Raw genomic sequence first — 25,818 nt, 5'->3', positions numbered from 1 at the left:
ATATAGGACGAAACATGGAGGATCTAAACACGTTTTCATCAAAGACAAAGTGTTTCATTATGTACCATTAGTCAAAAGTCTAGAACAGTTCTTATCACACCCAAGGATATGGTCTATGATTGACAAGGTAAAGAAAAGATTTTTTTTTAATAGACATTGTTGATGGCGCCCTTTTAAATTCACATCCCTTATTTTCAGAGAAACCAAATGCATTACAAATTGTTCTATACACAGAAATAGAGATCTGTAATCCACTAGGATCATTTGCATCAAAAAACAAATTATTAATGGTGTATTACACCCTAGCAAACATAAATCCGAAATACAGGTCTAAACGTGCTGCTATTAGGCTACTTGCCCCGGCTAGGTCAGTAGACATTCGTCAATGTGGTGTAGATGTAATATTGAATAGAATCAAAGAAGATATGGATGTATTGTACAATGGTGTTGAAATGCAAACTATTCATGGAGAGAAAACTATTTATGGTGCCATGGTCTCTGTCTGTGGTGACACTGGCACAGCATGGACTTGCAGGGTGTGGGCTTTGCCTACAGTAAATACAGACACTGTGAGTGTACTTTTGAGGAAATGCAGTCACAGTCATATGGTCAAATCCTTGTCCTGCTAAGGATATTGCCCTTTGTTTTGGAAAGCTTGGAAACTAATACATATGTGCATCTGACAGTTTCTAGATTGAAGTCTGTAATTACAAATCATTTGGTAAAATGGAATGAACTTTTTCCAGAGAACAGTATCACACCTAAGCAGCATTATATGATACAATTGCCATCACAGATTAAGTCACTGGGTCCAATGATTAGACATATGTGTATGCGGTTTGAGTCTAAACATTTTTTTTTAAATGGGCTTCTAAGCTTTATTTAAAAAATATTTGCTTTGATTAATCAGAACCAAATGTATAAAAGCTGCCAAAATGCTGACCCTTCAATGCACCCAATATTTTCAAATGAAAGAGAGATGGGACCTGTATCTGAGGTTAAAGATCTACAATATTTACGTGGAAAATTAAGAGACTTCCTATGTTATGATTAAGTAAATCATTCTGTATCAGTCAAATGGCTTGTGATAAAATACATAACTCAAAAGTCAATGATCCTTGCCAAAGTAGTAAATGATAATATGCCAGAATTTGGACTGGTCAAAAACATATTTCTTGTTGATTCTAGGCTTTATTGTTTAGAATACTGACTATATACTTGTGTATACACTTTAATGGAAATATGATGGTATATCTAGTTGAGGTTCAGCACCTTACGCAGGCTACTGAGTTAATGGACGCTAAAAAGCTGGTTGACTTATTACATAATCAGCAGCAAGAGCCAAGGTACAGGTAAAATACCATCTTGGGGATGTAATAGAATTGTACAACACTGAAAAATGAGTCATGGTGTGTTCCCCAAATATGATATGACTTTTGCTTTTAAAGTAGCTTTGTAATTTGACATTGGAATATTAAATTAAGGATGGACCATGGCAGATAAAAACATACTTGCTGCAGTGCAGAAAATGATCTAATTGTTTGTATAAAGATGAGCTATTTCTGTTTGACGTTTTAAATTTAAGTTTAATGTTTTAAATGTTACATATTAAATGTATTTTTATATGACTACATCATTTATATTGTCTGTTTGACACTAAAACAAAAGTTTCCACTTGGATGTTCTGTTTTTAATATGTGAGGAGATAAAATTATAACAAAGTCATAATTTCTTATTTCTTGCTTAAAATAAGAAATAAAAAAAGCGCTTTTTGTACTTTTCAGTGTTGATCACACATAGCTTTATAACTATGGACATTTTAGTTTCAAGCATGCAGTTACACAGAACAAGTCATAAAATCTCAGTAACAAGTTAGAATATCTTATTACGATAATTTATGACCTCAACACTTAAAACAAGTAAAATACTCAAACATAAAAACTGCATGGTAAGAAAAAAATTCTTATCAGAAAAAAATAAGCATATATTTACTTGATTTAAGATATTTAACTTACTTAGATTTCAGTTTTTTGCAGTGCACAGTTTACAAAACCAAGGGCACGGATTGCGAATCTATGGGCGCAGTTTACAAAACTGTGCACCTGGTTTAATTCTTTTTTCTCAGTTGACACCAGGGGGCTCACTACTCAATACACTTTCACTCTTTTACCTGGTAACATGGGATAAGGGTCAGTTCTCCCTCACATCCAGTCTCACAACCCCAAGCTTCTAAGAATCCATCCATCCATCTTCGTCCGCTTATCCGGTCTCGGGTCGCGGGGGTAGCAGCTCCAGCAGGGGACCCCAAACTTCCCTTTCCCGAGCCACATTAACCAGCTCCGACTGGGGGATCCCAAGGCGTTCTCAGGCCAGGTTGGAGATATAATCCCTCCACCTAGTCCTGGGTCTTCCTCGAGGCCTCCTCCCAGCTGGACGTGCCTGGAACACCTCCCTAGGGAGGCGCCCAGGGGGCATCCTTACCAGATGCCCGAACCACCTCAACTGGCTCCTTTCGACGCGAAGGAGCAGCGGCTCTACTCCGAGCTCCTCACGGATGACTGAGCTTCTCACCCTATCTCTAAGGGAGACACCAGCCACCCTCCTGAGGAAACCCATTTCGGCCGCTTGTACCCTGGATCTCGTTCTTTCGGTCATGACCCAACCTTCATGACCATAGGTGAGGGTAGGAACGAAAACTGACCGGTAGATCGAGAGCTTTGCCTTCTGGCTCAGCTCTCTTTTCGTCACAACGGTGCGATAAATTGAATGTAATACCGCACCCGCTGCGCCGATTCTCCGACCAATCTCCCGCTCCATTGTTCCCTCACTCGCGAACAAGACTCCAAGGTACTTGAACTCCTTCACTTGGGGTAAGGACTCATTCCCTACCTGGAGAAGGCACTCCATCGGTTTCCTGCTGAGAACCATGGCCTCCGATTTAGAGGTGCTGATCCTCATCCCAGCCGCTTCACACTCGGCTGTGAACCGATCCAGTGAGTGCTGAAGGTCACAGGCCGATGATGCCATCAGGACCACATCATCTGCAAAAAGCAGCGATGAGATCCCCAGCCCACCGAACTGCAACCCCTCTCCACCCCGACTACGCCTCGATATCCTGTCCATAAATACTACAAACAGGATTGGTGACAAAGCGCAGCCCTGGCGGAGGCCAACTCTCACCTGAAACGAGTCCGACTTACTGCCGAGAACCCGGACACAGCTCTCGCTTTGGTTGTACAGAGATTGGATGGCCCTGAGAAGGGACCCCCTCATCCCATACTCCCGCAGCACCTCCCACAGTATCTCCCGGGGGACCCGGTCATACGCCTTCTCCAGATCCACAAAGCACATGTAGACCGGTTGGGCATACTCCTAGGCTCCCTCCAGGATCCTTGCGAGAGTAAAGATCTGGTCCGTTGTTCCACGACCAGGACGGAATCCGCATTGTTCCTCTTCAACCTGAGGTTCGACTATCGACCGAACCCTCCTTTCCAGCACCTTGGAGAAGACTTTACCAGGGAGGCTGAGAAGTGTGATACCCCTATAATTGGCACACACCCTCTGGTCCCCCTTTTTGAAAAGGGGAACCACCATCCCGGTCTGCCACTCCTTAGGCACCGTCCCAGACTTCCACGCAATGTTGAAGAGGCGTGTCAACCAAGACAACCCCTCCACACCCAGAGCTTTAAGCATTTCTGGACGGATCTCATCAATCCCTGGGGCTTTGCCATTGTGGAGTTGTTTAACTACCTCAGCAACTTCCACCAGGGAAATTGACGACAATCCCCCATCATCCTCCAGCTCTGCCTCTACCATAGAGGGCGTATTAGTCAGATTTAGGAGTTCCTCAAAGTGCTCCTTCCACCGCCCTATTACCTCCTCAGTTGAGGTCAACAGCGTCCCATCCTTACTGTACACAGCTTGGATGGTTCCCCGCTTCCCCCTCCTGAGGTGGCGAACGGTTTTCCAGAAGCACCTTGGTGCCGACTGAAAGTCCTTCTCCATGTCTTCTCCGAACTTTTCCCACACCCGCTGCTTTGCCTCTTTCACGGCAGAGGCTGCAGCCCTTCGGGCCCTTCGGTACCTTGCCACTGCCTCCGGAGTCCTCTGGGATAACATATCCCGGAAAGACTCCTTCTTCAGTCGGACGGCTTCCCTGACCACTGGTGTCCACCACGGTGTTCGTGGGTTACCGCCCCTTGAGGCACCTAAGACCCTAAGACCACAGCTCCTCGCCGCAGCTTCAGCAATGGAAACTTTGAACATTGTCCACTCGGGTTCAATGCCCCCAGCCTCCACAGGGATGCACGAAAAGCTCCACCGGAGGTGTGAGTTGAAAGTCTGTCGGACAGGGGCCTCCTCCAGACGTTCCCAATTTACCCGCACTACCCGTTTGGGCTTACCAGGTCTGTCCAGAGTCTTCCCCCACCCCCTGACCCAACTCACCACCAGATGGTGATCGGTTGACAGCTCTGCCCCTCTCTTCACCCGAGTGTCCAAAACATATGGCCTCAGATCAGATGAAACGATTATAAAATTGATCATTGACCTTTGGCCTAGGGTGCTCTGGTACCAAGTACACTTATAAGCATCCCTATGTTCGAACATGGTGTTCGTTATAGACAATCCATGACTAGCACAGAAGTCCAACAACAAACAACCACTCTGGTTTAGATCAGGGAGGCCGTTCCTCCCAATCACGCCTCTCCACGTGTCTCCATCATTGCCCACGTGCGCGTTGAAGTCCCCCAGCAGAACTATGGAGTCCCCCACTGGAGCCCCATATAGGACTCCACTCAAGGTCTCCAAGAAGGCCGAATACTCCGAACTCTTGTTTGGTGCATATGCACAAACAACAGTCAGAGTTTTCCCCCCCACAACCCGCAGGCGTAGGGAAGCGACCCTCTCGTCCACCGGGGTAAACTCCAACGTAGCGGCACTCAGCCGGGGGCTTGTGAGTATCCCCACACCCGCCCGGCGCCTCACACCCTGGGCAACTCCGGAGAAGAAAAGAGTCCAACCCCTATCCAGGAGTATGGTTCCAGAACCGGGACTGTGCGTAGAGGTAAGCCCCACCAGATCTAACCAGTAGCGCTCCACCTCCCGCACCAGTTCCGGCTCCTTCCCCCACAGAGAGGTGACATTCCACGTCCCCAGAGCCAGCGTCTGCTGCCCGGGTCTGGTCCGTCGAGGCCCCTGACCTTCACTGCCACCCATGTGGCAGCGCACCCGACCCCAGCGGTTCCTCCCACAGGTGGTGGGCCCATGGGATGGAGAGATGGATGCCACGTAGCTTTTTCGGGCTGTGCCCGGCCGGGCTCCGTGGCAAACCCGGCCACCAGACGCTCGCTGACGAGCCCTCCATCTGGGCCTGGCTCCAGACGGGGGCCCCGGGCTTCCTCCGGGCAGGGTCACTCCATCTCTTCCTCGGTCACTCATAGGGTTTTTGAACCATTCTTTGTCTGGCCCCTCACCTGAGACCACTTTACCTTGGGAGACCCTACCAGGAGCACAAAGCTCCAGACAACACAGCCCTCAGGTTCTTGGGACACTCAAACCTCTCCACCACGATAAGGTGATGGTTCCAGGAGAAGAGCTTCTAAGAATGCCAACACAAATAAAAATGTATTGAACGTAAGCTAAAATTAAGCTAGCAAAGACATGATACATGTTTTCAACAAATTAACAGAAAAAAAACATTAAAAGAAAAGGAAACAAAATCAATGTATCAAATTTTCTCGATAGACAGGGAACAGTATAAAAATCAACTGATGACTGATGAAAAAAACACACACACACACACACAGTGATAGCAAGTGAAATCATTAACCCTGCTATTAGGAATGTTTTAAGGTAATGCAATTTCAGCTGCCATATTTCTGTAGTATAAAAACTAGTTTCCAGAGGTGGTTTTGTGCTCCTTTGTTGTGTGGAGAATATTATGGATATATTAGGTATGAACAGCGTTTACGTCAAGAATATAAAGCAGACCTTGAAGCTGGGCGTAATAATAGGGAAAATAATGGGAGGAAAGTAAGTATGAGGGACCTTGAAAAATCTGTTTAGTTTTGGTTTACCCCCCAAAAAACATATTTGCCTCTGAGAAGGTGACCCTCTGACACACAGCAAGGACACTATACTATATGCTCACTGTACGCCCAATCATGATTCGGAAAATAAGCCTTCTTGTGTGGGGGTTTCATTATATTACACATCCTTTTATAACAAAGGAGCAAATGAAAGCATTACTGTGTTGAAATTTTTAACTATCCTATGATCGCTTAAAACATTTAACAGTCGACTACTGAGCCTTGGAAAAAATATGTATATTCATTTTGCACACAAAAATAACAAATGTAGCACTCCCTAATGAATAATGCAAAAGAGCAAAAAGCATGTTTGTCCCATTTTCACTTCATTTTATTCCAGCTTGCAAAGACAACTTTGCAATGTTTGTCTTTATTACTGTCTCCTAAAAAAAACTATAATAAAGTTTATTGTTTTCTGGGTAAAACATAAAACAAAAGCGGTATAAAACAGATTCTCCACTCTAATTTACATAATCCATTTGACACCTTCTGTTTTTTTGCTATCTCCCACCATCTGCAATGCTGATAAATCTATAAGACATCCCAGGCCTATGGAGCATGTATTAAATCAAGTAGTTGTTAACCAAATCAGTGCTTTTCCATGTATTGCTGGGACCAGAGACAGTGGAGGTGATGGGAAGTACTGAGCATCTCCCTCCCCAGAGTCTGTGCCGATGATATGCTAATGCTCTCTTCACTAGTCTGTCAACTGCTGCACGAATGTACCTTTGCCAAGACACTAATTTCAATTTTATTGACCTGCCAGAAGGAATTTATACATTGCTATTAGATTACTGGGGTTTGCAGCTGTACAGTGCATATAATTAATGTACTCTGTCACATATTGTGTGCATAATGAACTTGGGAAAGTTCAGAAAAGCATGCAGTTGTAATGATGCCATCAAAGGCCTGGTTCTAGTCATCAAGCAGGAAAATAGAATCTGTCTTGATGGCTCGGTTGTTACACCTTTCCTGTTTGGGCTCTCAGAACGTAGTCGGGAAGCACAGGGGAGAAGTTCCCTCTAGGTTGATGCTTTCGGGATTAACACCCTTTACTTAACCAGCAGAATAAAGAGCAGATGAAGCCACTGTGTGTTGAGATGCTTGTTGTTTATTGTTGACTGACTTTGGTCGCGCGCCTGGCCATTCATACCAGACGCGCATTTCTCCGCGCCGGTCACCTTCTCCTCACGGCTCTCTCTCTCTCTCTCTCTCCATGTGTGTGTGTTTATGTGTGTGTGTGTGTGTGTATGTGTGTGTGTGTGTGTGTGTGTGTGTGTGTCACTCTCTTTGTCTGTCCATCCGTCGGTCTCTCTCTCCAGTCTCTCCATTAGCCACTTTGAAACAGTTCAGATTTATACTCTGACTAATTTTGTGTAAAAACGGTTTTGTCATGCAAAGTGGACTTGCGTCATCTCTGTAGAAACAACAGCTGATGATAATAGGTAGTGTAGTGCCTTCGCTATGCAAAACAAAATAACTCATTATTTCTCAGAATCGAAGGGGGAAAACATGAAAACGCATGTCCATAACATTAGCCCTAAATGTGTAATAAACAAGAACACACTGTTGTTTTTGTGTTGAGAAATGTCGCAGATATCATTGCAAAATCCCCATTAAGGTAAAAACCTCCCCACGGATGGGATTACATTGGAATTAGTTGAAAGCCCCCTGTGTCTGCATGAGACGCTGAAGGACACCTTTTGCGTCAAATCAAACGCCAAAGGCCCCTGATCAAGCGTAGATTTATGACGCACAGGTTCCATTCAGCTCAAGATTATTTGTTCTGGGAGATGGGTCAATCCTAAATGGAAAAGATAAGCACAGAAGAAGCTTGGCCCATACTAGTTTAATGATAACCAGACAGATTATTTCAAGAGGATGGAAAAATGAAGGGGTGCCATCAATCTTATTATGGGGGTGCCATCCATAATTATGAAAAAATGTCATAAAGGGTTTGCCAGATTGGATGTCTATACTAGAAAATGGGGAAAGTACCTGAGCTTTCTGGAGGGCTCCTAACAGCATAAACACACTGCACGCTGAAGCGCTGGATACAAATCAAACAAGCATATGAGAAATAAGCCTTTTCTTATCTTTGTGGCAGAAAAGATACAGTTGCCTTTGATAATTCTTATTAAGAGATAATGAATTACATGTCAACAATGTACAAAACAGGATTCAGATAGAGTGGCGTGTCTGGTGGCTGTGTCTGGAAGGGCAGTGTCCTCAGTTTTTTTTGTGTGACACGATCAGTGGTGGCTCTGGCATTTCAATTATGATTTAAAACATGTGATCCCAACATATCATTATCCAAACTACTGGTTCATAATAGCATAATAATACTGCTCTTACCAGTCAAATCGTACATTAAAGTAGCTACAAGGGACTTTTAAAAAATTTAATTTTCTATCTGATGATCATAAATGACCTGTAACAGCAAAAATAACGCTATTTTTATATAGTTTTTATTAATGCCTTTTCCCGGGTCAAATTTTTCCCGCTCTACAGTCAAAAATTCTGATGGGTCACAGATTTCGGTGTAACATCAGAAAAGCCTGTGTAAAAAGTAGAGTAGATTTCTTTACATAGGCCTAATTGTATTTTTATTTTATTTTAGAAGTTATCTGTTGTAGTTATGGCTGATACTGGGGCAGGGCCATCACAGAATAAAAGGAAATTAAATGAAAAACAACTAAAAGCTAAAAGGGAGAGTGACAGATGACGGGTAAAAATTTCTTTTTACTTTCAACAGATGGAGACAATAACATGATTGTAAAGGATTAAAAACCAACCCTGAATTGGCCCTCTTACTCTTAGGTATGCAATATGTCTATTTCGTTCATTAAACTGACTTAACAATGTGAGACGTGGTTGTACGCAGGTAACCTACATGAAATTACTCTCCCCTTTCATTAAAGGTACAATATGTAAGATTTCTGCATTAAAAGGTCTAAAAACGAGTATACCTATGTTACATATTTTGTTGAGTTATCAACTTACACTATCCCAAATGTTTTCAACAATGTTCAAACCCAGAGAAAAAAGTTCCTATCCTAACCAGCATAAAACGGAAATATGTTGTTAGAATCGGAATGCAGTTGGTTCTATTCATGGATGTATTTTAAGACGGTTTTATTTCCTTTAACCATGCAATAGCAATAAAAGTGTGTGAAGCAGAAACTTAGAAACAGTACAAAACACAATAACAGAACCCCCCCCACCTTTAACAGCCAGACAGCACATACAATATTAGACAGTAGACAGAAAAGGTGAAAAAAATAAATAAATAATAATAATAATAATAATAATAATTATTATTATTATTATTATTATTATTATTATTATTATAAATAAAAAACAGACTTATAATAACCATAAAAAGTTACATCAAATAATCATATGAAAAGAAATAAAACAGTTCTAGTTTGTTTCCAGTCTGCATTATGAAGGCATAGATTGAGGGTAACCAGTCACCAGCAGCCTATCATAATCTGTGTGCTCCAGTCTGGGGGTTGGAAAGGGAGGTATTATTCCACTCAGAAAACTGCCTGCCTATTAATAGTAAATTTTTTAGGTCAGCAGATATGAAATCTAAGGGTGTACAAACATTTAGGAATAGCTCATCCCTGCCCCTTACAACAGCTTGCAACCTTAGGAAGAATATTAAAGATCTCCCTATATCAAAGGGTAACACTAGGTGGAGAAGTTTGGATCCCGTTTTTCAGAATACACTTTCGAGCTACGAGGAGTTTTTTGAGAAGCTTATAATGTAATGCAGGGAGATATAACTCCCTAGCGGCGAGGCCTAGGAGGAAAACCCCAGGGTATTTCTTACTTTTAATTTAAAAAAAACATGGGTAGCACTTTACATTACGGCACAGTAATGAGATGGTAATAGTGACAGTGTAACAGTGTGATAATAAAGAGGTATTATATAGGTAATACCATGTAATTACCAAAGTAATAACTGGGTAATACATCACAGTAATAAGATGTAATACTGGGGTAATAAGGTGATAAGAAGGTAACAGATGTAATAACATGCAATTACTAATGTAAAATGTAGGAAAGGGTTCGATGATAACCATTTTGCCTGGAAACACTTTCTGTTTCTAGCATGCACGCGTTTTCGGCGCGCCTGAGTCGTGCGTGTCACACAGACAGTGTGAAAGCTCTAATCTGTTAACATGGGAGCCAAAATAGGAACGGACATGCCACGCAGCCAGTGTGCAGCCGGCCGAAGCCCTACCATTAAAGGCTTTTTACATGGTGGTTAGACTGAGGCTAATATCCCATTTTTGGTTCAAGCTGCAGTCACCCTGTACTGGCAATGGCTGTCATTTTAAACGTTATCACAACATTTAGCTCAGTTTACTGAAATCCCAAAAGAGGAGGGACAAAAGAGGGAAAACAGAAAGATGACTTGAAAAATAAATAAAAATAAAAGATATGAATTGTACTGAAATAGAAAAATAAGGATACAATATATAAATCATATAAGGTGGAGATAAATAATAAAAATAACTTAAATACTATTGGTGTCGTACTGTTTAGGCAGCCAGATGGGTCAGTACAGTATGTTTCAATGGTTTACATTGTTGTTCAACCCTTCAAATAAAGGCTTTTTACATGGTTGTTAGACTGAAGGCTAAAAAACCCAAATAATGTCTCAAGCTGCAGTATCTGTACTGAAAATCATACCAACACACTCATTTTAAATGTGTTATCCAGACATTTAGCTCAGTGTACTGAACCTTTAAAATAATTCAGGGTTATCCTTGACTTTGAAGGAACATAGGGTTAGAGTCACTTGATTGTCTTCTGGTTAGGAGACAATCATAGGAACAGTAGTTCTTGACTAGTTCTTTGTCTAAACTAAGTCATGTATTTTGGGCAATCTGAAGGCAAAATGTTCAGCTTTGATTTTTAAATTTAAACACTGTCATAGCTTTTCAATAGGGTTTAGATTAGCCCAAGGCCAAGTTTACATATGCCTACCAGCTCAAACCCCACACTAAAATTATAATTTTTGTAAAATATATTCCATGTCATCCTTTCCTTTTCCTTCTGTATATATATATATATATATATATATATATATATATATATATATAAGCTGTTGTCTTCCAAGAAAACAGATAATGAAGGAAAAAGAAAGGTGACATGTAAAATAAATTAATAAAATAAAATATATTAATTGTGATGAAATACAAAATAAGCATACACTGTTCTAAGTATACAATATATATAAATTATCAATGTACCAAAATACATTGGTGTCTTAGAGTCAGTGTCCATGGGTCAGTAGCGTAAGTTGCTAATTGTTGAATCCGTCCATTGTTGGCACAAACCAAAACTCTTAACAAAGCACAGTGTAATTGTGAAGATGTAAGGGGCTGTAACATTGTGACCTTTGATGATCCAGGGACTGTAGAACTGCTGCTTCCAGGTATCTGGCCGCAGATGGCAGGAGCAGAGGCCTTAGATGGAAAAACAGTAAAAAAACATTATCCCTTTGCATTCCTAATGCAAATAGCAACCACAAACAGTAATGCCATCAGTATTTTTGTTAGTTCTCTGGTCAAAAAGGGATCTTGTACTAAGTTAATACAAATAACAGTTACCTTTACAACTTGGTTAGGGTGAAATATAATGCTGCACTGAGGAGGAGCTGTCTCTGTGACAGTGATGACTGACTAATGAATGATCAGCGTAAGTTTGGTTCCCCGCATCAGTTCACCTGATCACTCGCCAAACGTCAACAGTAGTTAGGCTTTACTCTACTGTGCGCAGCATTGGATGCGAAGCTGTGGACGTAGGAGAATGAAGCGGGTCCTGACAAGAGAAAACAGAAAGTTGTTAATAAACTGCAGACCATGCAAAAAACATGTTCAAAAGTTACATAACCCACAATAATTAAATACCTTGAACACTGCTGCAGGGCAACACAACATTTCTGTCCAGTGCCATTTTACACAGAGTAGTTTAGGAAGGATGAATGAGGTTCAGCTTATTGTCATGTTTAGCCTTCTTTAAAGTCCTGATTGCCTCCACTGTGTGAAGTGGAGTGATCACAGCAGAGGCAGACCTGCAGCAAAAAGTTCATTTAAATGACAATGTACTGCTAGCTGTAACAACGGTGTTGCAAAATTGCTGCGTTATTACAAAGTGAATACAGGAATAAAGACACAATTAAAGCAATATAGAAAGCACATATGAAATTAGAATCATTACCTTTTGTTGTGAAGACTCTTCAGCGCTGGTAGGTGGAAAGCAGGCAGTGGTGGTCCATTTTTTCAGTTTTTAGAACTAGAGAGAAGGTGAAGCAAAGGCAGGCAGGTGTTATCTCATCCTCTGCTTGGAAGAATGACTGGCTAGCACGAAGGTAAAAGTGTCCCTGTGTGGTCCAACAGTGATTGTCTGTCCATTGTTCGTCCATTGTTGATTGACAGTTAAGCTGCTGCTGCTGCTAAAGCATCTGTTCTTGGTTGTTGTTGGTCTTCAGTTTGTTGTACAGGTGAGGTGCTATTTCCTGCTTTGGCTTTTCAGCCTGTCGCACCTCCCCCGGTGCCATTAGGTCAGCTGCAGGGTCATCAGCTGGAGGCCACCGTTCACAGATGTTTCGCCCCCAAGACCAGTACATCTCCAGGCCCGCTGGCATGCTGGGGACGTCTCCCCGCCACCCCCTGCAGCTGCCTTCACATAATCTCTCTTGGAAAGACCAGCTGCTTCCTGAGGTCTGCCGACATCTGCCACTCTTTACCAGGTGCGAGCATGCTGCTCTTCTTCTGAGTAGTAGATTGGTGTGTGCATAGATGACAGCCCACTTTATCACCATATCACAGTGTGAGATTCCTAGGGCATGGAAAGATATCGTAGGTCACCCTCAACAGGAAGCTGAGCCTGGATAGAGGAGTTCTCCAGATGTCTACCCTGGTGATACGCCTGTTGATGGTAGCAGCCCATCTTGTCCAGGCTTCTTGCGTGCCCTGGGATATTGCCTTCAAGTGGAAGCGCTCCTGCTCCAGTCTGGTGATTTCGTCCACCACCATCATCTCCTGCTGTCTCTTGGGGCTTTAGACCAGAATTGCTGCGCTGCTCCCCAGCCCAAGCACGACTGGTCTGGACAGTCGTGCTTGGCTGGGTGAAGTTGTGATGAAGGAGGTGAGACCAAAGCTGGCGGTGTCCTCACAGAGGACACAGGAGAACTGTGTCTCTCGTCCAGGGGAAAGTACACAGCTGCTGAATGTTGTCACATACCCGGCCGTCGCTGGCAACAGGAGCCACGAGGGCTATGCCGCGACGATTAGGAGGGCCGCCGTGGTGAGCATGGAAGCCTAGGGCGTGGGCCCGGGTGGAGCCGCTGCGGGTGCAGATGTTGGTGGTAGTAGCAAATATTCAAACGAGAACTTTGAAGGCCAAAGTGGAGAAGAGTTCCATGTGAACAGCAGTTGAACATGGGTTAGTCGGTCCTAAGAGATGGGCGAACGCCGTTCGGAAGGGTGGGGTGATGGCCTACGTCGGCCCCGGGCGATTGAAAGGGAGTTGGGTTCAGATCCAGGTGGAGCTTTATTCCCCACTAACTCACAGAGAGAGAGAGGCCCCACTGGATCACACAGGGGCCGTCACAATGTTTAGGGCTGTACTTGGGATGTACAGCCCAAGATATGTTGTAAATACAGTGGTATGCATAAGTTTAGACACCCATGCAAAGGTTGACTAAAAATAGGAATAAAAAAATCATCTTTTGGAAATTGATCTTAATGCCTTAATTAAAAAAATCCAACCTTTAAGGACACCAATTTTCTTTGTGAATGAAGAATGTATCGTAAATAAATAAATGTTCTTCCTTAAAATACAGGGGGCATAACTATAGACACCCCTATGTTAAATTCCCATAGAGGCAGGCAGATTTTTATTTTTAAAGGCCAGTTATTTCATGGATCCAGGATACTATGCATCCTGATAAAGTTCCCTTGGCCTTTGGAATTAAAATAGCCCCACATCAGCCTTCACCATACCTAGAGATTGACATGGTTTTATTTCAGTTAGCCTAATAGCTGGTTTGATTTGAATTGATATGGATCTTATTTCAGTTAGCTATTAGGCTAACTGAAAAAAAACCATGCCAATCGTGAGATATGGTGAAGGGTATGTGATGATGTGGGGCTATTTTTATTCCAAAGACCAAGGGAACTTTATCAGGATGCATAGTATCCTGGATCCATGAAATAACTGGCCTTTAAAAATAAAAATCTGCCTGCCTCTATGGGAATTTAACACAGTGGTGTCTATACTTATGCCACCTGTATTTTAAGGAAGAAAATTCAGTTATTTACGATACATTATTCATTCACAAAGAAAATTGGTGTCCTTAAAGGTTGGATTTTTTCTATTTTTTTTTTAAATTAAGGCATTAAGATCAATTTCCAAAAGATTATTTTTTTACTCCTCTTTTTAGTCAACTTTAGCATGGGTGTCTAAACTTATGCATACCACTGTATATCTCATAATAATATGGTTACCTGAAATAATTATGACCAATAACATTATCCAATACTGCCAAAATATAAGATTACCAAACAAAATGTCTTTCAGCTTACTAAATTAAGTACATCAATATGTTGTGTGACAGCAAAATTGGGTTTCCTTTACATAGCAAGAGAAACAGAGATCAACAACAATGAGGTATCCTGAAAAAACACAACATAATGCTCAGTGGATTTTTGTTTTACCTGCCAACTGTGCTGAGAGATTAACATCTGGTACAGCAATAATTTAGTCTTTTAAAACAAACTGTTATTAATACATTTTTCACCCACTCACTTTGGGTATAGGTACAGACCTTTTTTTCTTTGTCTTTTTCTTTATCTGTTAAACCCAACTACCATCTTTATGGACTGTTAGAGGACATGACACAGTATACCGGATTATGATAACTATAATATGTTCTCATCACACCAGAGTGGAGACAATGCTGCGGTTTAGAGATGAAAATGAGGTCCAGAAGTGTGTTCTTATCTGTGGTGGCAGCAGTGATGACTTGAACATGTCCCCGGGACTGAAACAGCTCAAGGATTGGCTTACTTGCGTTGGATAAGTGATTCTCGTTGAAATCCCCACAGACAATGATAGGGTGGCAATCCATGACCTCCAATGAGTCCAACAGGCTTCCCAGGTTTGACAGAAACGATGTCACACTGTAGTCCGGAGGTCTGTACACAGCTGCAATCAAAGCACTCACTGGAGCTTCAACCTTCAGAGCCAAAAACTCAAGGTCAGTGACATTATGTATGTACTGTTTTTCATGTACTTGAATGTGCTCTTTCACATAAACTGCAACGCCACCACCACGTTTGTTGGCCATCTGTGGAACATTTGTGTAGGACAGGTGTCTGTTGCGTTTGAACATAGTGTAGCCCTCTAAATGGAGACTGTCTGCAACAAAGGAGCCTTGTAGGTGAGTTTCTGTGAGACACAAAACATCTGCTAGACACAGTTCATGGTGGCTCTTGATGTCATTCACGTGGCATGGCAAACCTTCTGTGTTATGGTGAACAATGGTCAGAGTGTCATGTCCGTTCATAGCCTGTGTGATTTTGAGAAGAGGCATCATGTCATCCAAATTGACTTGTCTCATGGTCTGTAGGGCTCCAGTGATTTGTGGGTTGGCATATATTTTACTCTCATCCATATCCAGAATGTGCAGTCCGCTGAGAGAGGTCACTCTGCTGACAGCTACATAAGCCATGCCAGGTTCAAAAATGTGTTTCAGTGACACTACAGCTGATGTCCTTGTCATACCTTGAACCTTATGAATCGTACAAGCAAAGGCCAGTTTAACAGGAAACTGTCTGCGTACCACTCCTTTCTGTTTCATTTTCTCCTCTGCTCTGTCGATGTACACTAGATCGTCTGGTCCTCCTGGTGCTCTGTTACGATAATTCCTTCCAGCTGTTTCATCATCCATCTTGAGCCCGAGCATAGTGACATGTGCGACACCATTTTCTTCAGAGGATATTACCCTGACTAGCGTAGAGAAAGATCCATTCACCAATCCTTGAGACACGTCTATGTTTCTGGTGAGCATGACTCTGACACCTTCAGCTACGTTTAGCGTATCTGGTAACTCATTTCTGTTTCCTTTAAATGGTTTGGCTTGTCGTGCCATTCTGCCCGTCTGTGGATCCTTTTTATAGTCATCCGCATCAATCTTGGTGATGTGAGAATGGAGCAGAGCTAACATTGCAGAGTTGTGTGCATCAACTTGTTTATTAGTTGCAAAAATGTGTAGCACATCAGTTGGACATAGTTCTGGTTCGGTGACGGCCTGTGACAACAAAGCTCTGTCTTCCTCGGATAACTCCTCTGACTTTTCTTTCACACGGATCCTGTTCAACATCTCTGCAAAGGCAACATCATCCTTCTGACGCATAATCTCAGTCAGAGTGATCATCTGAAAGTGTTCCTGCCACAGGTCAATCTCACATGGGTCATACACGCAGAGAGCCTTGGACTGTCGCACTGGTGGAAGCTGAAAAAAATCTCCAACAGCTATTACCGACATTCCTCCGAATGGTCTCTGACTGCCTTTGATCTGTTTGAGTCTCGCATCAACATAGGCAAAAAGGGGCTTTGAAACCATGGACACTTCATCAATGATGAGGATTTCAGCATTTAACAGTTCAGATCAGACTTCATCCAAATTGTTACCAAGGCCTTGAAATGGAGGTTTTAGGCTTCTCGGAAGTTTGAGTAATGAGTGCAGTGTGGTGCCTGATATGTTGAAGGCTGCAGTTCCAGTGAATGCGGTCAACAGGACAGTTGGGTTTGATATGTCGGCCTCCTCAGCGCGTCTCGGCAGTTTGCACAGTATCTTAGATGCCTCAGAGTAGATGCATTTGATTAAATGTGACTTTCCTGTTCCAGCGCCACCATTGATGTAAAAGAAGAACTGGTCTGGATTTAGGCCACAGATTCGCTTTACACACCACTCTCTTACTGCATAGAACACACAGGCTTGTCTCTGGTTCAGATTCTGATACATTTGGCATAACAGTATGGGATCAAATGCAGGTGGCTCTCTGATGGCTCTGATTTCTGTTACAGAATTAGCCTGATTACTGTATTCCGGGATATTATCTTGTTCATTTTCACAATCTGGCTCTCTTGCCTCCAGTTCTTCAATACACTCCAACCTCACAACTTCCGATTCTGGCGCCAGATTACACCATTCATCAATCACACCTCTGTTCTGCTCAAACTCCTCAACAGCATTCTCAATCTCGTCACTGTTTTTCTCATATTTGTCTCTGTTTCGTTTCACAATGTGTTGGACACTCTCCAGATGATCACAACTGAAAAGACCATATTACCCCACATATAAGTCATTTTACAGTAATGGATGTGTCCATTACTGTAAAATGACTCATATGTGGGGTAATATGGTCTTTTCAGTTCCTGCTCTGATCGGTAGGGAACGTACAGTTTCAGTAACGTGCCGTAAAACTTCTCAGGATATTTTTCCTTGGATGCGCGGTAAAACCTGATGATAGCAGGCTTATCGTCTTTCCGCCTTTGCACAAATCCCATCTCATTCAGGAGGGGCAAAACATTTTTACCTTTCGTCTGTTTGCCATAGACAATTCTGCAAGTAGCTGCAAAATCAGCCAAACACATCTCCTCAAACTCCAGTGTTTCAGGTCTGGCTTTGTACTTGTCAGTCAAAGACGTCATCCACACATCTGAACATTCAGCTGTTGTGTTTTCCAGGGACGAGAGGGGGCGACTCATTTTCACTGCATTGTCATCTGTCGGTATGAATACGACACCACGTGAACACTTCTTCATGTTAATTCCACATGCACGACTCACACATTCCTGAGCGCTGACCTCTCTTTTTTTGGAATACGCCTGCATTATTTCCCTCATTTCATCACATTCATTGACGTTGTCTCTGTTGGAGTTTTCGATGACTGTTTTGAGGTACTCAGAGAGTCCAGATTATTTTTTGGTAATGTAGCTGGTCAGATATATGATGCACGAATATGCGTTGAGAATATAACTGACATCAATATTGGCATTCCAGGCTTCAAGTAGATGTGGATTATATCCATTTACCCAGCAGTCCTTGGGGTCACACTTCAGAATGACTGCACTGGATTTATTCACCATGTTAAGGCATTGTTCGTACTCACTGTATGTCAGATTGCATTGAGCTAGGAGCTGCTGCAAACTCAGAGAGGCCGTTTCAGGTTCATTCAAAAGCAAGTTAAGTGGTTGGAGTTTTTGCTTTGCTTTTTCCACTTCCACTGGATCGATGCACTCACCAGGTCTCGTTATCATTGTGTTTCTGACGGGTGGTTTAGGAAATCCAAATCTGCATCCCGAGTTGACACTTTTGAAACATGTCCTTGAATGATTTTTGCTGTGTGTCTGCACTTCTGTGACTTTTTTGTACAGATCAGGTTGTGAATGTGGGTCTGGCAGCTGAGCTGTGATGTATTTGGACACAAAATCTAACACAGTCTGATCGTCGTCTTCGTCAAAAACAGGAGCACCATCAACCCATATGAGACAGTGTATGTGTGGACTTCCGCGATGCTGAAACTCAACTCGGTAAAAGAAGTCAACGACTCTGCCTAGGGGCTCTGCAGGAGATAAGAGCAAATCCCTGAATAATGCCTCAACACGCTTATCAAACATGTGCATTGCTGTCACAGGATTGCTTCGCAGTATGTCACACTTAGCTGACCAGTCAAGCCCTTCAAAATCGACATCTTCACCTTGCTGCCTTTTTATTGCCTCGATAACCTCAGGCCATCGCATTTCAGCTGCAGAAAACGTACAGAAGAATGTAGGAGTTCCCAACTGTCTGATCATGGCAAAAAGATCTCTTGTAGTTTTCTCCCAATAGGCTGGAGTTCCCCTCAAGGGCTGCATAAATCTCACGGCGTCCTTGTTTCGCACAAGTCTCTCCACCTCACGTTTATCTTGCAACATTCCCGAGGTAATATTTCTTCCATCCCTCGTAAACGGTTTTCCTTTCCTTAACTGTATTGTCATGCTCGATGTTGCCAAATGCATTTCTGTCACAAACTGTGCAAAGAACAAGAAGTTTGTGTCTCTGGCGAAACGATCATCAACACCAAAAAGCCTTGCTTTGAAATACTTACTGGGTGTTAATTTAAGAGGTCTCTCTTCATCCAGTGTGTTCTGACCAGTCGGAAACTGTACAGGGAAAGCCATGGCCTCCAGTTTAGGTGTTTTGAAAAAGCTGACAGGATTATTTCTTTCAGCAGGCGCAACGGAATAGATTCCTTCGCTGAAACATAAAATCTCCTCTGCCACGTCACAAGGCTGAAGGCATGATTCCAGAGCGAAACCACCGTTTGGCATTTCACCTTCTTGCTCTTCGGCATCTCTCTGCTCCTTTGGTTGTTCACCATCACATGACAACATGTCTATATCCTGTTCATTTTCAGGCTCATTTTCTGCCTCACACAGAGCATTACTCTCACACCTGTCAATTTCCATTAAATCAGTTTCATCATAATCATCTTCCTTCATTGTAGCATCCACATCATCATCTTCATCATCCTCATCAGGAAGTGTTGGATCACATAACTCAGCCTCATCTCTGATCGTTATGTCCTCATACTGTGGATGGATCTCTTTGAGTTTATGCAAAGCCTGAATGAGCTTTGACCAATTAACTGTCTGAAAAAGTTGGTGACCCTTATAACACAATCGTCTCTTCAGTTTTATCTCTCATCACCTGAGACTCACTTCTCAGTCTGGGTAAAGCTTCAATCGTTTCCTGCACCTCAGACGGGACACACACAACATTTCCTCATATTAGTCTCTGGCGGCCTTTAGGAAGAGGAATAATCTTGGCAAATGCTATACATCTGGATGCGAGATGCCTTTCCAATATGTTGAGATCTGACAGCTCAGGTGGGATGTCAGCAAGCATTAAGTTGTTGGCTACAGCGAGAGCTGGCATAGCTCCATCTTTAAGATGATCATGACAGGTGTAACAAATCCACTCACTTCTTCTCTCATCAGGCACCTTGCAGTGTTCACAGCCTTCATCGCAAACATGCACATACTTCCCTGTCAAGCAGGCTGCTGCATAATTTGACCTTGTGCAGGGGCGGACTTGGTTTGGAAACGAGGCTTTATGGCAGACAGTGCAGACATAGGTGGGACCTTCCTTTATATGCGATCTGAAAAGAGATATGGCCTCTTTGATTAAAGAGTTGTCATTTTCTCTGTCACTCTCACATGTTTGTCGATTTATCCATCTGTATTTCTTTTTTATTTTATTTGCACATCTCATTTTAAACATACTTCTAAATGGAAGGTTGTTCTTAAATCGGTCTCGCATTCTTTGTCTCATTAGTTGTCTGTGTCTATCTCTGAAAGCTTTGTCATTTGCATAACGCTGATTTATATAAGATCGCATAAAAGATCGCTGCTTCACTCTAAAGTCAACATCGTTTCTGTAAAACGTTGTCATTCTTTGTCTTTTTTTCATTCTTAACTCGGTTATCTCTGTATGAGCTGTTCATTCTTTGTCTTTGTTTCATTCTAAACTCAGGGTTTTGTTGGTATTGGGCCGTTAAATAACATTTTTTCTTTGCTTTATATGTTTCATTTGAAGCATACATTTTCCTTTCTTTACTTTTTTGATTCTCCTTTCTTTGTGATAGCTTTTCAGAGAGCAATAGCCTCCTCTTATTCTTTCTCCTTTGCTGTTTATTAAGTTTTTTCAGTTTACATGAGACGTCATCACTGGCCACAGTATTTATTAATGGAACAGTCAAGTTTGACTTACTCTCAGTAACATTGTGTGATGTAACAGAATTCAGACTGAATTCAGTTCATCGTTCTGCTTCAGTTTGACATTCATCAGGCAATATGAAATGAACCGCTTTATGTTTCACAGACGGTACAGACGTGATGGTAGTGGACACTCCCTTTGTTATCAGACATCTGTTGAATCAGTGTTTACCTTTGAAATAGTTGAGCTTGAATTATTCAGCGCAGCATCATGTGATGCGACACAATTTGAGCTGATCTGGCTAGACACTTCTGGTTCAGTTTCCATAGGAGTGAATACTTCATGTACAGATTTGTCACTGATGTGTGCACTCAGGCTTGTCTCCTTTTGAAGAGCAGTTGATACAGCAGCAGTGTGAGTTGTAGGCTGACTCTCTCTGTCTGAGATAGCAGTATTCAGGATGGCCGTGTTCACATTGTTAAACTCCACAGGCTTCAACTCATAGTTACAGGAGGGCTGTGTTCCCAACATTCTGTGATACTTAAGGAGCCGATCAATCATATCACTAAGATGTGAGAATGTCAGCATAACAGCAGTACCAGGAGTGTGAGAACCAGGGTGGAGGGGCAAACCTTTGGATGTTCTGGAGTGTGGATCAAAGAAACCGTACCTGCCAGACTTTGTTCTGAATACGGCAATGCATAATACTCTCATCAGGAGCAAACCATAATGGACATCGGATAGCAAGCAGCTGAGTCCTGCCTCTAGGTCTAGAAAACTGTCTACCGCTCCAGGTAACGGTTCTCCTAATGTGCCATATCTAGAAAGTTGTTCCATGTCCACATAATGTGTATGCGTGCGTGCAGGTACTTCATGAGGGAGCTCATCAGTAGTCAGATAGATGTGATTAGGAAACATTTTCCTGACCTCTTTATACATTGCATTACCTTTATCCAAAACAAGGTCAAGATCTGCTCTGGTGATGTTTTCATTCTCGTGAAGGAATGCCAGAAATGTTAGTGAGTTGCAGGTACACTGCTGATTTCTGTTTTTACCATATTTAACAGAAGCCTGGCTACGGGATGCACGGACGTGTCTTTCAGAAGGCTGACCTGCCAGATTTACACAGTCTGCATGAGAAGGGCCTGCTACACACTGATGATGTCCACTCTTTACATTAGCATAAGATGCCTGTGGTGACACATCACTTTGACCTCTGTGGTTTACCTGGTTAGCTTCAGGAGAAACTGCCACACATCTTTTCTTTACCATGTCAGCATAAGATACCTGTGGTACACCTGGTTCATCACTTTGACCTCTGACGTTTACTGGGGTGACAATAGAAGGCCTTGCTTCACCATCGCTGTGACATCCTCTCTCATCAGCAGAAACCTTTGGTGCATCACTCTGACTTCCCTGTGTCACACTTTCATCATCACGAGACGCTGCAGCCATCTTCACCTCTCCACAGCTCTGAGGACCAACACATTCTACCTGTTCACCTGTTGTACCCTGAATCTCCTTTGACCTCTCCCGGCGCAGACTTTGAGCTTGTGACCTCTTACTCTTCCTCGGCATTATGATCCAAAACCACAAATCTTGTTTTATTTTTATTGTAGACAATCAAGACAATAAACACAATATCAATCACAATATATTACTATTAACTTAGCAGGATAAGGTAGATTAAAGCAGTATCTGCTCTTAGTAATGGTGATTTATATCTCAAGGGTATTCTATTTATAATTATTTTTAAGGAACAATGTCAAATGAATGTTTTTCCAGAAAATCCTTTTCAAGCCTGTAAAGATATTATAGATATTTAGAAGATAAAATTAAAGTTGACGTTTTACACAAATTATATATGGATATATTTCAGTGGTACTTAAGTTTCAATATCTTCAGCAAACTGAAGACCAGTAGTTGATATACCGATATAAGACACAGGAATACGGTTTTAGTATTTTAAGGCACTATCAAGAAATCAGTGCTGATGTTCAAATGCTGTGCTTTTCTAAAAAATAACTATGGTATTTGTATATTTAAGGTTTTGTAGATGCCAGATTAAATGTCTTCAACCTTAATATATTCAGAGGTTTATTTTAATATAAGCAAAGAATACAGTTTCTCCTTACAGTTGGTTTATTTATTTCACTTTACAAAGGTTTAACCAACAATAAAGCATGTACAAAAGGTGTTGATGCCAACAATGTGGGTGGATCTATAGACGAGGTACAAATATGTGAATCAGAGACAAATAACACAATGTGTTAATTAGTTTTACACTAGTACTACTTAAGTAAACAAAAACTGATTATGGCCCTTTTGTGTGAAGATATTTGCAGTCAAAACAAACCTTTTGGTACAGAGCTCCACAGCAACACGGTCCAGGAACAACTACAGTTCTTTTCTTGTATAAATATAGATTTGGACTTCAATTTATTGTTATACTAACAAGAGATAGTTTTATTTAATGATACACTTTATGACAGCAACTTCTATTTGGAAATGTACCAGATTTAACTTTGAATTAGTTTTTACAGTCCAATGTTTATGATAAAAGCTAAACAAAATGTGTGTTATGTATGTTTCCAGTCTTTTCAATTAATTTAAATTTAATGAACAAATTCAAAAATACTTTTCTTAATAATTTATTTAATAATGACTGTTACCAAATAGAATAAATTGAAACAATATGGATAATTCAAAAATACAATAATTGAATTTTTGCCAATTGAAAAGATCAAATCAAATGTGAGAGAGAGAGAGACAGGAGAGGTAGAAAAAGTACAAGCAGAGAAACTCACAGAACCATAAAACAGAATGACCAAGTACCAAACAACCAGTACAACCAAAAATAGATATGTAGCTTTGCAACCAGAACAAATGGGTATGATAATCTTTGAACCAGAACCAAAGGGCAACTTGTGCAGAACCAAATGTAGATAGAGCGGTATAAAATGATAGGAGAGGTGAAGAGAACCAATAATATTAGGGATGAGTGGTAGATGTTATAGGAGAGAGGTGAAGAGAACCAATAATATTAGGGATGAGTGGTAGATGTTATAGGAGAGAGGTGAAGAGAACCAATAATATTAGGGATGAGTGGTAGATGTTATAGGAGAGAGGTGAAGAGAACCAATAATAGAGTGGACAGAAGGGCCAGTAAAGACAGATGTGATAGAAGTAGAGGGAGATGGAGATGGAGAGGAGCTGGAGGGCAGCTGCACACCTGTAACACAAAATGGAAACATGCATTAGTCATACAAAACAGAAAAAAACATTACATGAAAAGTGATTGCTTTAAATATGTGAATATTTCTATATCCAAATTAGTGTGATTTAGCTAAGAGGAGTTTAATAGTGTCATTCTTTCACTACGACTTTAGTAGGTGTCTGTATTCAGTGACTTCTGTGTTCAATCACATCATGGGGCAAAATGTTCGCATGTGTGAAGTATACTGTGGAGTGTCCAAGGAGTCACTAACACAGATGGTGAAATACTAACTAAAAGTATGTAGAGTGCACAAGCAGATGTGTACAGTAATGTTAGACATAAGTAGTCTTTACTGCCGAACAAAGTGTCAAGGCAACACGTCATAGCAACGACATCATTCATGTGTGTGAACATACTGTCGAGTTGCCACAGGTAACCAACACTGATGGTCCAGCAGCAACGTAGAGAGGAGGCAGACAAAAACATTGGAGGGAGAGAGGAGAGGATTTTCAGTTTCATTTTACAAGACAAGATATTCACAACAGTAATTTATTTTATTTTACTGTAATATTAATTAAATATCATACATAGTACATACGTGCAGTGGTGGAAGAATTATTTAGATCATTCACATAAGTAAAATATTTATACATATATAGAAAATGAGTTCCATTTTGTTTTCTATTGTCCTTTTTATTGTGAACAGCGTGATTTTTTTGTTTCGTAGCATAAAAGCAGAGATTGACTTGGTAAATATGGATGATGCTCAAAGACTGAGATAGCTGTTCACATATGAAACATAAATTAGCCAATTATCTAGATAAAGCTTGGGAGAAGAGGAAAAAAGCTCTTTATCAAATTGTAGATGAGAATTTGTTGTTTGTGTGTGGCGTGTGTATATATATATATATATATATATATATATATATATATATATATATATATATATATACATATGTATGTGTGTATATGTATACATTTGTATTCATGTATTTCTCCAAATGATTTGTATATGCGACAGGAAGATGTTTGTTAAATAAGTAAATTTGTGGTGTCGTGTAATGCCAAATGTTTGGCATGACACAGAAATAAAACATAACTAACTAACTATACCACAGTGTGAAAATACTCCACAAGTACAACTACAAACCTTTGGTAAAACAATGTCTGTAGTTAGAGTACTCATTGTACAGTATAATGTTCCCTGTCAGTGTGTGCATGTTGCATTTTACTGATAATTGTGCTTATTTGACCCCCCCTATAAGACTATCATCTGTTTGTAGCGTCGCTGTTTTGTAAGAACTATGTATCTTAAAAAGTCAACTTTTCATTGTAAAAAGAAAAAGAAAAGAAGACACATCCAGTTTTACTTTAGAAAACAAACCTCACAGCTTATTTTAATGAGTATCACTCCGCCCAAGTAGCAGAGCTTCACCTTCTGAGAATATAGTTCCCAGTTTGTATACAGTTAGAAGATGGCTGTGTGTCATGTGACCTTGTTATTTGTACATGCTGTGACTATACAAATCACAACATGTAAATAGGAACATGTTGGCGTTATTTAGTCACTTATTGGGAGCAGTAGGCTAGATGGAGCCGGTTACCTCCAGGATCTGTGCTAAGCTAGGCTAGATGGAGCCAGTTACCTCCAGGATCTGTGCTAAGCTAGGCTAGATGGAGCCGGTTACCTCCAGGATCTGTGCTAAGCTAGGCTAGATGGAGCC

The 25,818-nt window shown here is 41.4% G+C and overlaps 1 long non-coding RNA gene across 1 annotated transcript; it reads left to right on the top strand.

Moving 5' to 3' along the window:
• Positions 1-543: 543 nt before the first annotated feature.
• LOC118493946 lies at positions 544-13,645 on the top strand. Its single transcript, XR_004895988.1, has 3 exons — positions 544-554; positions 4,899-4,908; positions 13,429-13,645. It is a non-coding gene; the product is annotated as an uncharacterized LOC118493946 (long non-coding RNA).
• The last annotated feature ends 12,173 nt before the right edge of the window (positions 13,646-25,818 follow it).

The sequence above is a fragment of the Sander lucioperca genome, chromosome 2 (genome assembly GCF_008315115.2).
Source record: "Sander lucioperca isolate FBNREF2018 chromosome 2, SLUC_FBN_1.2, whole genome shotgun sequence".
Classification (NCBI taxonomy): Eukaryota; Metazoa; Chordata; class Actinopteri; order Perciformes; family Percidae; genus Sander; species Sander lucioperca.
This window is presented reverse-complemented; position numbering and strand designations above follow the sequence as displayed.